General features: G+C 46.3%; 1 protein-coding gene across 3 annotated transcripts in view; it reads left to right on the top strand.

The window, feature by feature from the left end:
* nrg1 (neuregulin 1) overlaps positions 1-13,233 on the top strand; it is a 65,651-nt gene that overhangs the window by 48,803 nt on the left and 3,615 nt on the right. The gene's annotated exons all lie outside the window — the stretch shown is intronic.

Genomic DNA, 13,233 nt, shown 5'->3' with positions numbered 1-13,233 from the left:
GCAGAATAGACACAGAAGCTCCAGTGTCTACTATCAGCTCTACCGTCTTAGAACCACCTTGTACAGTTTCAATGTCGACAGTGCAGGTAAGCTTATCTTGAATAGCTGCCATCATTTTAGCATCTTGCACGCACAGTACTGCCAATTCTGGAACCACTACTTCTCTCACTTCACTGACTGACGACTTGCATACCTTGGCAAAATGTCCCTTTTTCCCGCAGTTGTTGCATTTTGAAGAAGCAGCCGGGCAGTTTTTATCATTAGCTGTGAGAACCACACCTGAAGCATTTCTGCTGCTGCTGCTTTGAACCTCCCCGTTTGCGTTGGTCTGGAGTGCAGCCTTTAGCAGGGCGAGGTCCTCTCCTCTGGTGAGAGTGGGAATTTGCCGCGTCGACTGTCTGAACAGGCGCGGTCGGAAACGAGCCGGGTGTGGAGAGTAGAGTAGCGTTTTTGACTGCTGCTTCCACCTGGCCTGCAATAGTTAGAGCCTTATCCAGTGTGAGATCGTCCTCCAGTAACAGTTTGTCTTTCACAGCGCTGAGATGAGCATTGGAGATTAACTGATCTCTTATCATTTCACTTTCCATTTGTCCAAAGTTACAAGATGAAGCTAACACTCTCAGAGCCACCACATACTGAGAAACAGTCTCATCTGCTCGTTGAATACGCTGTCTGAATGTATGACCGCACGCCATGACATTCACTTTCGGCAAAAAGTGCTTCTCCAGTGCGCTCATGGCGTCAGCATATGTATCACCTTGCTCCGGTAACGTGTAGAATAACCGCTGTCCCTCCGGGCCATCTAGGATCCGCGTTTCCTAGAATCCGGCCATGCGTCTCCCGTGGCATTGATTACTAGCATGTAATTGTCGAATATTTTCCGCCATGTAGTAAATGGAATCGGCGGCTCACCCACATGTGGAAGAAAAGATGGTGGACTCGGAACTGATGCACTCATCCTCGTCGCCAATTTGTGGTGTTTCGACAGAAGAACGGAGACGACTTGGTTTATAATGGAACGTGTATTCAGCAGTAGTTAGCCATTCAAAACATATCACAATACACTTCTCTTCTTCTATCCTTCTATCACTATTAGTCACAGAGCCCCCTACTGGTAACTGAGTACATGTTCATATTCAGTCCCCCTTGTAAAGCAACCCTTCACCATCTTAGAAGTGTATGTAAACATAACACAACTCGCAAAATAAAACAAAATAAAAACAAACCAACAAACACGAAAACACCAGACATTATGATACAGACTTATAATTTGCACCGATGTTTTTTTGAAATTCTATATGCGAAAAGTGAGCGCGAGCGCCTGCTTGGTGCTGAAGTCAAAGTAAATTTTATTCTCATATTCGCTATATACAGTACATTATATAGAGAGACTAGACGACGAGGCTCCAGTTACAGCAGTGCAAATAAACAAACAATAAATATCGGAAGAGTAAGAAAATAAATATCCACTTTAGGACTAGGGGTAAAGAGATCAATAACAATTTAAGATTTATAATTTACAGTTTGATGATTTAAAATCTCACACACAACCTGTTGAAAGTGGAGGGGGCCCTGCTGCTTCCAAATAGAGCACATTTCATTCATAATGTTGTAAATCCAAGCCCATTATGTATTCATGATTTGAATCCTGGGTTGTGTGAAATCCCAGCAATACACCCTAGACAAAGTGAATCTGTGAACTAAGGTGTAGGTTTGTTAGGTTATGTTGTGGTGATCTTCAGGTTGGGGGATTTGTGTTCATACTGGAGTGCAAAATTAAAACCAATGGAAGATGGACAAGAAAAGTTCTAAGCCATCAGGTTCTCAGTTTAGAAAATAGAGAAAATAAGTGGAGGAGAAATGAGCAAAAGATACAGGCAAGCAGATGTGTCATTGGATCATGGCAGGTCATGTATACTGAAACAATCAGAATCAGAATACTTTATTAATCCCTAAGGAAATTATGTAGGTTACAGTTGCTCCAAAAAGAAATGGTAAAAATAGTAACAGTAACAGACTAAACTCCAAACAATACATTATGTTACAGATTTTAATATTAATTAGTCATTGTCAATTGTTGATTTGTCCTCTTCTCGTTGTATGACGAATTATGATGGCTGTTTGGTAGCCGTTTGCATACTATGCATACTCTCTCTCTCTCTTTATGTGTGTGTGTGTTGTCGTGGAAATTTATTAACAAAGCCTGCAGACACGATGAGCAGTTAAAACCCAACACTTTATTTCCCATGCATGAGGAGAGACGTCAGTCAGGCGGCACTGAGAGTTGTCTCTGACAATGAACAGTTCAGGTTCCTTTTAAAACACAGTCATAGAACAAAAGGCTTTTACAGTTGCAGTTCACACCTTGGTTCTAAACAGAAAACCCTCTATCACCTTTGAGACTCTCCCCCACTGTGGGGCCAAGCCTTCCTGAGCTTCCATCTCCTGGGAGACATTCACCAGGTTCTCACCGTCTGTTTCCCAGCGTGAATGAGGTGTGAACAAGACATACTAAACAAGTAACATCAAATCATTTCATCAAGACAACACATTGAAGAGAAATCCTACTACAATTCCCACCCTCTTGATTGCATCCCAATCACTAATACCAAGGATTTCTCTTCCTAACATTCTGTTAATTACATCAGCAATATTGCACACTCAAAAAGGTTTCACAATATGCATCATTCTTACAGTGTCAGGAAAAATAACTTCACTCATCACAATCATCCTCGCTCTCGCTATCATCAATGTAATCTTCAGCTTTCAACAGGGTAAGCTGCAATTTGGGAGACTCGCTTTCTCTTGTCAGTGCCACTGTGATTAATCTACTCAATAGGGTACGGAGGCATGGGATCAGACAGCAACCACATCATGTGAGAATGGCAATAAAAGTGGCTATGGACATTAGCAACGACATCACTATGGCCTTATACTTCCCAAACTGTCTGTTGAACCACCCGTCTAAGGGGTTATTAATGCCGGAGTCCTCTGTCATTTGGGATGACAGTGTTTGCAAACCTTCCAAGGCTCTGGCACTGGTTACAGTGCCGCCTGGAGCTGTGTTTTTTGGAATGAAAGTGCAGCACAGAGGACCCACCATAGTGCAGACCCCCCCTTTTCAGCCAAGAGTATGTCCAGAGCCATTCGATTCTGCCAGGCCATCAAGGATGCGGCAGCCAGCTGTTCAGATAGGTCCACCACTGCATCCCGTGTCAGATTGGCCAGTCGCTGGACGTTGTAATGGACATAGTTTATTCTGTCCATATTCTTATTCGGAGTTACCCATAAGAAGATAGACTCGAACCCCCCTGCAACCTGGTTAGCCAATTTAAACTCATCAGGGACACTTCTGGGGACACCTATAGCGTCTATATAAGTTGTGGAGTTTTTAGTCAAATCAAAATCTTGCGTTGTGGTCCTACGGGCCCTTCCCACATGGGTCTCTGCAGAGGTGTGGGACCCTGCTAACACTATAGGGAGAGCCAACCTCACAATGGTCCAGGTTCCTGACCAGCTGCTGGGCAGAGTGTCTCTTAACACCTTGTCAACGCACCACCAGAACAGATCGGCTCAAGCCACGTTAATGCTGCTCATATTTTCCCATTTTGTGACATTTATTATTTTAGCACACGATGAATCATCAGGAGCTCCTACGGGGGTGGCATTTACTCTGGTTAGGCATGGGGAGAACACGGGGGGGAGTGGTAGCATGCAATCAAATCCTGGTCTGTTCTCCCAGAACAATAAAGGGACAGGCACAGTGAACAGTGTGGGGCGGGCTGCAGAGCAGGCCACACAGTCCGTCATGTTGTTTACACTGGCCGTGTATGTTATCCAGTCAAGCCAAGTATTTGGTGGTCTGAATGTTTGCTTGGCTATGGTGGCGGTGACCTCCGTTGCATTAGCACGGGTCACACTGTGGTTTGGGCTTAATGCACGATGTAGTCTTACCTTTATTATGCCCATTGTGTCTGCGCCGGCCTGATCCACTCCTATGATTAAATAATAGGAGTCTTCTTTGGAGTCGTGGCATTGTCCCGGGAAGTTTGGTCTCCTGGAAAATGGGTTCCAGAGGGCAATCATCAGCCCACTGAAGAGCATCAGGGCTACCCCAGTGATGAGCTGCTTCCTGGCTTGTTGCATCGTTGCAGGTAGAGGGTAGACTGCCTACTACCTGAATGAGGTGCGGGGATTATTCTGCCCCGCTTGTCTCGTCCGGTTGTTCCTCCGTTCCGGGTGATTCTCCTCCAAACAGCTTACAGTGGCTGGCGTGGATCCAAGTAACTCGTTCTCCAACCTTCACCACTGTTTGTGTGGTCAGTAGGACTTGGAATGGGCCCAGCTACCGCTTCGCCTTCCAGTGTCTCCTCCTGAAATCCTTCACTAACACCCAGTTCCCTGGTTTGAACGGGTGCAGGGGTCCTTCTGCTGGCCTGGGCAGGGTTGCTTTCACTGCTCTGTGTACCTGCGAGAGAGTCCTGGAGAGATTTTGACAGTACACAATCATTTCGCTGTTGCGCAACTCTGTGGACATGCCTGTCCATTTCGGGGGTTCTGCCCCCACTCTGGCAGGTCGTCCATATAACACCTCATAAGGGCTGAGGTGTACTAGGGGTTTGGTCCGTGTGCGCACATACATCAGCACGAGGGGAAGTGCTTTTGGCCACGTGAGGCCAGTTTCTTCACAGCACTTCACCAGCTTGGACTTTAAGGAGCCATTCATTCTCTCCACCGCACCTCCAGATTGTGGGTGATATGCACAGTGTGTTTGCAATTTGAAACCTAGTTGCTCGCTGATTTCCTTCAATGCCTGGTTCACAAAGTGAGTGCCATTATCACTTGTGATTTTCCCCGGGATATCCCACTTGGGAATGATTTCTGACAGGAGGGCTTTTGCCACTGCACTGCTGTCTGCACTTTTAGTGGGGAATGCTTCTACCCACTTAGAGAACATGTCCACTACTACCAGACAATACTTCTTTCCCTCGGCTGGTGTCAATTCAATGAAATCCATCATTAGATGGTCAAAAGGCATATCTGGGGGGGGGGGTGTTGCAGTGTTTACCTGTGAGACCCACATTGTCAGTCTCACAAATGAGACACCTTTTGCAATACCTCTCAGCTGCTGTGGAAAATCCTTTGGTGAACCATAGCGATGTTACTGCTTGTAGCATCCCCCCTTTAGACACATGGTCTAACCCATGTGCCCATTTTAGAAACCATGGGAAGAAGTGTTTAGGCAGACATGGGTGGCCATCAGGGGAGCGCCAGACAGATTCGACCAGTGTGCAGCCATGTTTGCGCCAGATTTCTCTGGCTGGGAGGCAAATGACTGTACAGCAGGAAGATCAGCGAGGCTAGGTGTGGGCAGCGGTGCCAAGACAAGTTGGAAGGGTAGGCCTGCTTTGGCGGCTGCATCGGTGGCAGCATTTCCTCGGGAGACAGAATCAGTTTTACCTGTGTGTGCTGCACACTTCAGTACAGCAATGTGAGCAGGTAGGAGGATGGTGTCCAGCAGTGCTGCTACCTGGTTAGCATTCAGGATGGGCTTCCCATCAGATTTCAGGAACTTTCTGTGTCTCCACAAGGCGCCAAAATCATGTACCACACCAAACGCGTAGCGAGAGTCAGTGTAGATGGTGGCCGACTCACCCTCCGCAAGTTTACAGGCTTCTGTGAGCGCCACAAGTTCCGCAGTCTGTGCTGAGAAGTGTCTGGGCAATGAGCCTGAAACAAGAGTAGCATGATCAGAACACACAGCAAAACCCACCCGGTTAGTTCCACATGAATCGCGTGAGGAGGAGCCATCTACATATAACACAATGTCAGAGTTCTCGATGGGAACATCTAACAGGTCAATCTGAGGTGTACAAGTTTCACCCAATACAGCAGTGCAGCTGTGTGGCTCACCATCCTCTCGCGTGGGGAGAAGAGTGGCTGGGTTAGGTGTTGTGCATCGTTTCATTGTGATGGTGGGCATGTCAAGCAGTATGGAAGAGTACTTGAGCCAGCGAGCTGCAGAAAGGTGTGAAGTTTTCTGCTCCAGCAAAATAACAGAAACTGCATGGGGTACCTGCACTGTCAGAGGAGAGTGCCCTACGATGTCACGTGAGGCAAGAATGGCCTTTTCACACGCAGCTACTGCTCGCAGGCATCCAGGCAGGCCCGCAGCCACTGGGTCAAGCTTGGAAGAGTAATAACCCACCGGGCGAAGTGAATCACCATGGTGCTGTATGGCTCTATGGCTTCCTGTTTCAGAGGATATTGTCTTTGGCATGGTCTAAAAGAGGACTTTGGAGTGATTACCACCTGCTCACAATCTTTAATTAGCCTACATCATACATATAGGAGGCCCACAAGCCATCAGGCACCTCTGTCAGCAGGGGGTGTGAGGAGTTTAGAGGAGGTGTCGTTTGAAGCAGACAGTGTGAGACAGCTATGTCCACTAGCTCAACTGAGCGGACACAATGGACTGTATACAGGGAGTGCAGAATTATTAGGCAAGTTGTATTTTTGAGGAATAATTTTATTATTGAACAACAACCATGTTCTCAATGAACCCACAAAACTCATTAATATCAAAGCTGAATGTTTTTGGAAGTAGTTTTTAGTTTGTTTTTAGTTTTAGCTATTTTAGGGGGATATCTGTGTGTGCAGGTGACTATTACTGTGCATAATTATTAGGTAACTTAACAAAAAACAAATATATACCCATTTCAATGATTTATTTTTACCTATGAAACAAATATAACATCTCCACATTCACAAATATACATTTCTGTCATTAAAAAACAAAACAAAAACAAATCAGCGACCAATATAGCCACCTTTCTTTGCAAGGACACTCAAAAGCCTGCCATCCATGGATTCTGTCAGTGTTTTGATCTGTTCACCATCAACATTGCGTGCAGCAGTAACCACATCCTCCCAGACACTGTTCAGAGAGGTGTACTGTTTTCCCTCCTTGTAAATCTCACATTTGATGATGGACCACAGGTTCTCAATGGGGTTCAGATCAGGTGAACAAGGAGGCCATGTCATTAGTTTTTCTTCTTTTATACCCTTTCTTGCCAGCCACGCTGTGGAGTACTTGGACGCGTGTGATGGAGCATTGTCCTGCATGAAAATCATGTTTTTCTTGAAGGATGCAGACCTCTTCCTGTACCACTGCTTGAAGAAGGTGTCTTCCAGAAACTGGCAGTAGGACTGGGAGTTGAGCTTGACTCCATCCTCAACCCGAAAAGGCCCCACAAGCTCATCTTTGATGATACCAGCCCAAACCAGTACTCCACCTCCACCTTGCTGGCGTCTGAGTCGGACTGGAGCTCTCTGCCCTTTACCAATCCAGCCACGGGCCCATCCATCTGGCCCATCAAGACTCACTCTCATTTCATCAGTCCATAAAACCTTAGAAAAATCAGTCTTGAGATATTTCTTGGCCCAGTCTTGACGTTTCAGCTTGTGTGTCTTGTTCAGTGGTGGTCGTCTTTCAGCCTTTCTTACCTTGGCCATGTCTCTGAGTATTGCACACCTTGTGCTTTTGGGCACTCCAGTGATGTTGCAGCTCTGAAATATGGCCAAACTGGTGGCAAGTGGCATCTTGGCAACTGCACGCTTGACTTTTCTCAGTTCATGGGCAGTTATTTTGCGCCTTGGTTTTTCCACACGCTTCTTGCGACCCTGTTGACTATTTTGAATGAAACGCTTGATTGTTCGATGATCACGCTTCAGAAGCTTTGCAATTTTGAGACTGCTGCATCCCTCTGCAAGATATCTCACTATTTTTGACTTTTCTGAGCCTGTCAAGTCCTTCTTTTGACCCATTTTGCGAAAGGAAAGGACGTTGTCTAATAATTATGCACACCTGATATAGGGTGTTGATGTCATTAGACCACACCCCTTCTCATTACAGAGATGCACATCACCTAATATGCTTAATTGGTAGTAGGCTTTCGAGCCTATACAGCTTGGAGTAAGACAACATGCATGCAGAGGATGGTGTGGACAAAATACTCATTTGCCTAATAATTCTGCACTCCCTGTACGTCACAGTTTTCTTGTAGGCTTTTATTTCCTGAGAAAACAACACTGTTTTCTTGTGATCTGTAGTCTCCCAATCACAGGCGCGGTAGCACCGGTGCATAAATTCTCCCATGTCTTCCCACTGGTAGCTGTAAGCTTTTGCCAGGGAAACATGTGGGACGGATGCATCCATAGCAAACATGTTTCTTTGCTCATCAGTGAGAGAAATTGCAAGTGCAGCAAATGTGGAGCTCCAAAACATACATGTCACAGTTAGCAAATTATTCTCGGTTCTGTACCATTCTTCCTCATAACTGTCATCAGAACCATGCAGAGAAAAGAGAGACATGCAACTCAACTCTCCGGAAGCCATAAAATAGACGTCTGGAGGCATGCAGTTGCGAGTCCCTTGTATGAATTCTGTAACAAGCAGCCCCTCCTCCAGCTTCCACCCGTAAGCGAAAGCCGGGGTCATGGGGCTATATTTCACCATCATATAATCATAGTCAGATTGCATGATTTTAATGCCATTATAGCAGGAAATTAAACTTATTTTCAGCTTGCACATCAAATCTCTGGCAAGCAACTTGACCGGGCACAGGTCTGACCACAGAAACCCGTGTGTGAATTTTCTACCCTGTCCGTCTACACAACACAGGGGTATGGTGAAAGTTTCTCCCTGTATGGTTCCTGATGTGGACACAGAATGAGTGAACCTCTCACCCAGCACGGGCTGGGGTGAGAGAGAATCTGAGCGTAATATAGAGTTGGTGGCCCCGGAATCTACAAGAAATTCTACTTCCTGATTACAAACTAACATTTTATACAAGGGTAGTGATTTATAAGGCGCGCTATTTAAATGTACATATGTACCAGCTGGTGACACAGAAACCGTTCTACATGCTCAAAAGTGTGATGTATTAAAGTGTGTGTGTCTGTGTGCAAAACACTTTCTACATCAGTGTGTGTGTGTGTATGTGTGTGTGATTTTCACTTCCCTGTTCTGATGAGGTGGGCAAACCACAGCCTGAAGCGTTCTCTGGCGTCCTTTCCCTCCGGTCTCAGTCCGCCTGCACCCACCACTGGCCCTGGTCACTTGGTCGTTTTAGTGTTGATGATGTTCGCGTCTTGGATAGCCTCGGTTAGGGCAATTCCGCTTCCAGTGTCCAAGCTTACCACAGGATAAGCAGGCATCTAGGTCTCCTCACCACTGCTGTCGTTGTCGATCGCGTCGTCAATCACGTCGTCAATCACGTCGTCGATCACGTCGTCGATCACGTCTTCCCCCCCGGCCTCGGCCGCGCCAGCTGCCTTTACAGTGGAAGCCACCCCGCGGGTTCGCTGAGGCCTTTTTACAGAGTTAAGGCTGCGTTGTGGAGGTCGCCGCTCTGTTTTTCCTCTTTCTTGCTTTTTACTTTCGTCAAGGTGGTTCTGAGCGTGGCGGGCATGGCGTCGTAGTTCCGTTAGCCGAGGTTCATTTTCCCTCCCCACTTGCGAACACCTTACTTCAGCTGCCACATCTGATCTTAGTCCCCGTAAAATATGGCCGCAGAGATGGTGCTCACATGTGGAGGCAGTGACGCCTGTCATGTCATCCTTCGGTATTCCACCATTAGCTTCAAACACATTTATCATACGAAGTATGAAATAATCCACAGATTCGCCCTGTCTTTGCTTGTAAGCCTGACAATATCCATGGTTTTCTTCATGCTCGTAGGTCAGGTGTCTTACCCCCAGCATAGGGTCAGGCAAGGAATCCAGATCGGCATCGGCTTTCAGGCCCTGCAAAACAGCTTGTACTAGGGCACAAGGAGAAGCACAAACAGTGTGTGAACAGGGAAATTATGTTTTGTTCTCCATGTTATACGGAGGCGGAAGAGGCGCTGAGGCAGATTCTGCATCAGCCTCCCTTCCATGCACTTCTCTAGGCAACTCTTTCAGAGCTGCTTTCTTTTCCCTCCTTTCTGCTTCCATCATCCACTTTTTCAAACATTCCTTCTCATCGCTTACCCTACGCAAATCTACAGTGTTAACTTTCCCTTATTTCAATAATTTCGCTTCCTCCTCCCGCAACTGTTTCTCTACTTTCTTTAACTGGTTAACACTCAGCGATCCCTTCCCGGGAAACCCGTTTACTTTTTGCCACTTAACAACATATTTCATACACCCAATTCCCCATTTATTAACCATACAGTCAAATATTGAGTTTTGTCCCTGGCTGCCCGGTGGAACGTCTGCCGCTCTACTGGATCTAGATCCCATTTTACTACACGAGGCGTCCCCCGTGAGGTCCTTGCCTTCTACGGACCAAGGAACGAACACCGCCACTCCGTGCACTATAGTACGCAGTGTACCCGAACCGCTGTCCCTGTGACGTACTTGGACCAAACACAGGTCTGGGCTGGCTTCTCCCCAACAGCGCGCTCGAGCCAATGTCCTTGTGATGGACATCTCTTTTGGCTCTCAGCGAAGGCGGTCGCACTTTTCTCCTCTCCTGCCCTTATCTTCCCTGCTTAGCTTCTTATGTCCTTGTCTTGTCTTGTGTTTTTACTTACTTTTCCCTGGAACACTCTCTCACAGTGTGTTCTCTAAAACCTAAAAGAGGAATTATGGATTTGATCAACTGGTCTCTGAATGCAATTGACACCCCTTCTCAACGAGAAGTCTGGGCTCGGGTGAGCCTGACTGCTGAAGATATCTACCTATTCGGAACCATGATAACAGGGTTCTTGCTGATCGGAGCTGGCTTGGCCCTGGCTTATCGAAGAATTAAGGAAGCGGAACCGGCTGTTCAAACCCCCACAAGGCTGCCCGCTGGGATTGAAATGATGGGACGAGGCGTGTGTTTCTCAAAATGGGCTCATTGAGTGCAGCACGGATAAGATCTTGGAGAGGCTACGGCTGCTGTGAATACTCAGAACAAGACCTCTGAGTGAAAAACTGAATTACATCTGGAGGGGCTAGCTCGAATAACACCTTTGAGCGCAAATTGTATCACATCTTGGGAAGTGCACTGCGGTCGTGAGTTCTCAGAACCTGCTCTTTGAGCACAAGAATGACAACATCACGGAACGTAAGTTTGGATAACATCATAGAAAGCTCACGGCTCTCCAACGGGAGATTGAGAGACCAGTGTTGGACTCTTAGAACAGCTTTGAAATTCATATGAGTTGTTCGCACTAAAGTAAAAACCACCATCACTTCATGCGAGACCCCTTAGGCACCAGCTGCGGTCTCAAGGCTGGAGCTGAACAAAACACCCTGATAACGACTGTGTTTAGACTGTTCCCCCCATTCCATGCAAGGCCACCTGGGTTGGCTGGAAGACTGTTTACTTAGCCTGGCGGGGCGAAGGACACTGTCTCAGCTGTACTCTGGACACACACACACACACATACACTGATATGCACACACTGATCCCCCCCTCCCTTTCCAAACGGCTTCGATGCTTGTGCCCTACCGGGGAAGATGGCAGTCGACTGGACCAGCGCAGACATGCTGCAGGACCGGATGCGCTGTCTACACCGGCTCTCTCTTACCCTTTACCCGCCCCTGTTGCTTGTCTTGTGTTTCTATGGTGTATTGATAGTCATGTGCTTTTTGTGCTGAGGTGTTTTTTCTGTTATCAAACTGTTCTCCCACTAGTTTTTTTCTCCTCCTCTTACCTCATGTTATGTATTTTCGTTGTTTTTTTCCTATCAGCCTACCTTTCTGACATGTCTCCCCAATGTGATGTTTGTGTAAAGTTGGTCAGAAGGTTCCTTTGTAAGTGCGCATGCGCCATTAGCGTGCTGCCTGCTGTAGCCCTAATTTCCTTCGGGATTAATAAAGTATTCTGATTCTGATTCTGATGGACCGTACCCAACACAAGCCTGGGGCCTCAAACCGCCAGGATTTTTCTCCAGGAGACTCGAACTCCTCTGGCGCCAGAGGGAGTGTTTGCCCAGGGCGCCAAACAGGCTAGTACCGCCGCTGGCGATAAACAAACAAGAGAGAAAAGCCAATCAGCTGATCATTGATCAGTTTCATGATTGAAGTAGCAACAGGAGAGGGAGGGGGAGAGAATGAGAGAAGAAGAGGCAGCTGTACAGCATAAAGACAGAATAACTCCAGCTTTGTGTCTTTTTCCATTCTAGCTGAAGTACGGGACAAACTGCGTTCCTTCTCAGCTCAATACAAAACGTGTAATATTTTCTCTGAATGAGGGACGATTCCATTTTTTATGGGACGGTTGCAACTCTACTAACTAACCTTATGAATAAAATAAAGTTCGCTATCAGCAACATGATAGCACCCACCCAGCTGTATAGAAACTCCATCATTCTAGCTAGTACGCAGTACGAGTTATTGTAACTGAGTGTAAAAAGTCAGCACTACGAAAATAAACTATACCTAAACTTGGTTTATATCTGACCCAGATAGACTGCAGGTCATAACTTCTTTCCTGAAGTTCAGTTCACCTGACACTCGGACCAGCAGCCGCCTTGGGTCTCTGCTCTTGCCTCCCCTTTCCCTCATCCACCTGCTGGCCTCTGTGGAAGCTCCGCCATTGCCACCACCAAACAACTTAGTTATTTTTACACATCTGCCAGCACCTGACCAATCCACCACCTTTCATTTCATACTGTTACTAAAAAAATAAATAAATAAATAATCGGCCCATAAAAACAAAAAATCACCATCGTCCAGCTATGGTCTTGCCATCAGTTAAGCTGGCACGCGCACCCAGGATTGCCGACCCCTGGATTAAATGCACTCTCTCATTTCATCTGTAGTTGTTCTGTCAGATACAATTACGCCTTGCAGAAATATTAGACTCACAGACATATCATGTAGGGGAATGAGACCTGTGTCATAGTCTTCATGACTATGAAGTTCATAGTGCTTCATAGTCATGTTCATTGGTTTAAGACGCATGTGTCTTTGACAAAAGTATTTGATGTTTTGGAAATGAGATGGGGCTGGACTAGTATGGGCTCAAAATGTGGTCATAAATATTTTGTACCTGTAAATCAGTTTTGTACTTGTAAATCAGGATTTGTATGTCTAAAAAGAATTTGTGTGTGCGTAAAAAAGATTTGTATGTGTAAAAAAGATTTGTGTGTGCGTAAAAAAGATTTGACAGCCAAACCCATCTGTTCTCTGATTGGATTGTTACATTTGTGATTGACATGACATTGACCAATCAGATGAAAGGAAGAAATATAG

This window comes from Perissodus microlepis, chromosome 7, assembly GCF_051167445.1.
Source record: "Perissodus microlepis isolate ML-2025 ecotype Zambia chromosome 7, ASM5116744v1, whole genome shotgun sequence".
Lineage (NCBI taxonomy): Eukaryota > Metazoa > Chordata > Actinopteri > Cichliformes > Cichlidae > Perissodus > Perissodus microlepis.
The sequence above is the reverse complement of the archived record's forward strand: the minus strand, read 5'-3'. Positions and strand labels throughout refer to the sequence as shown.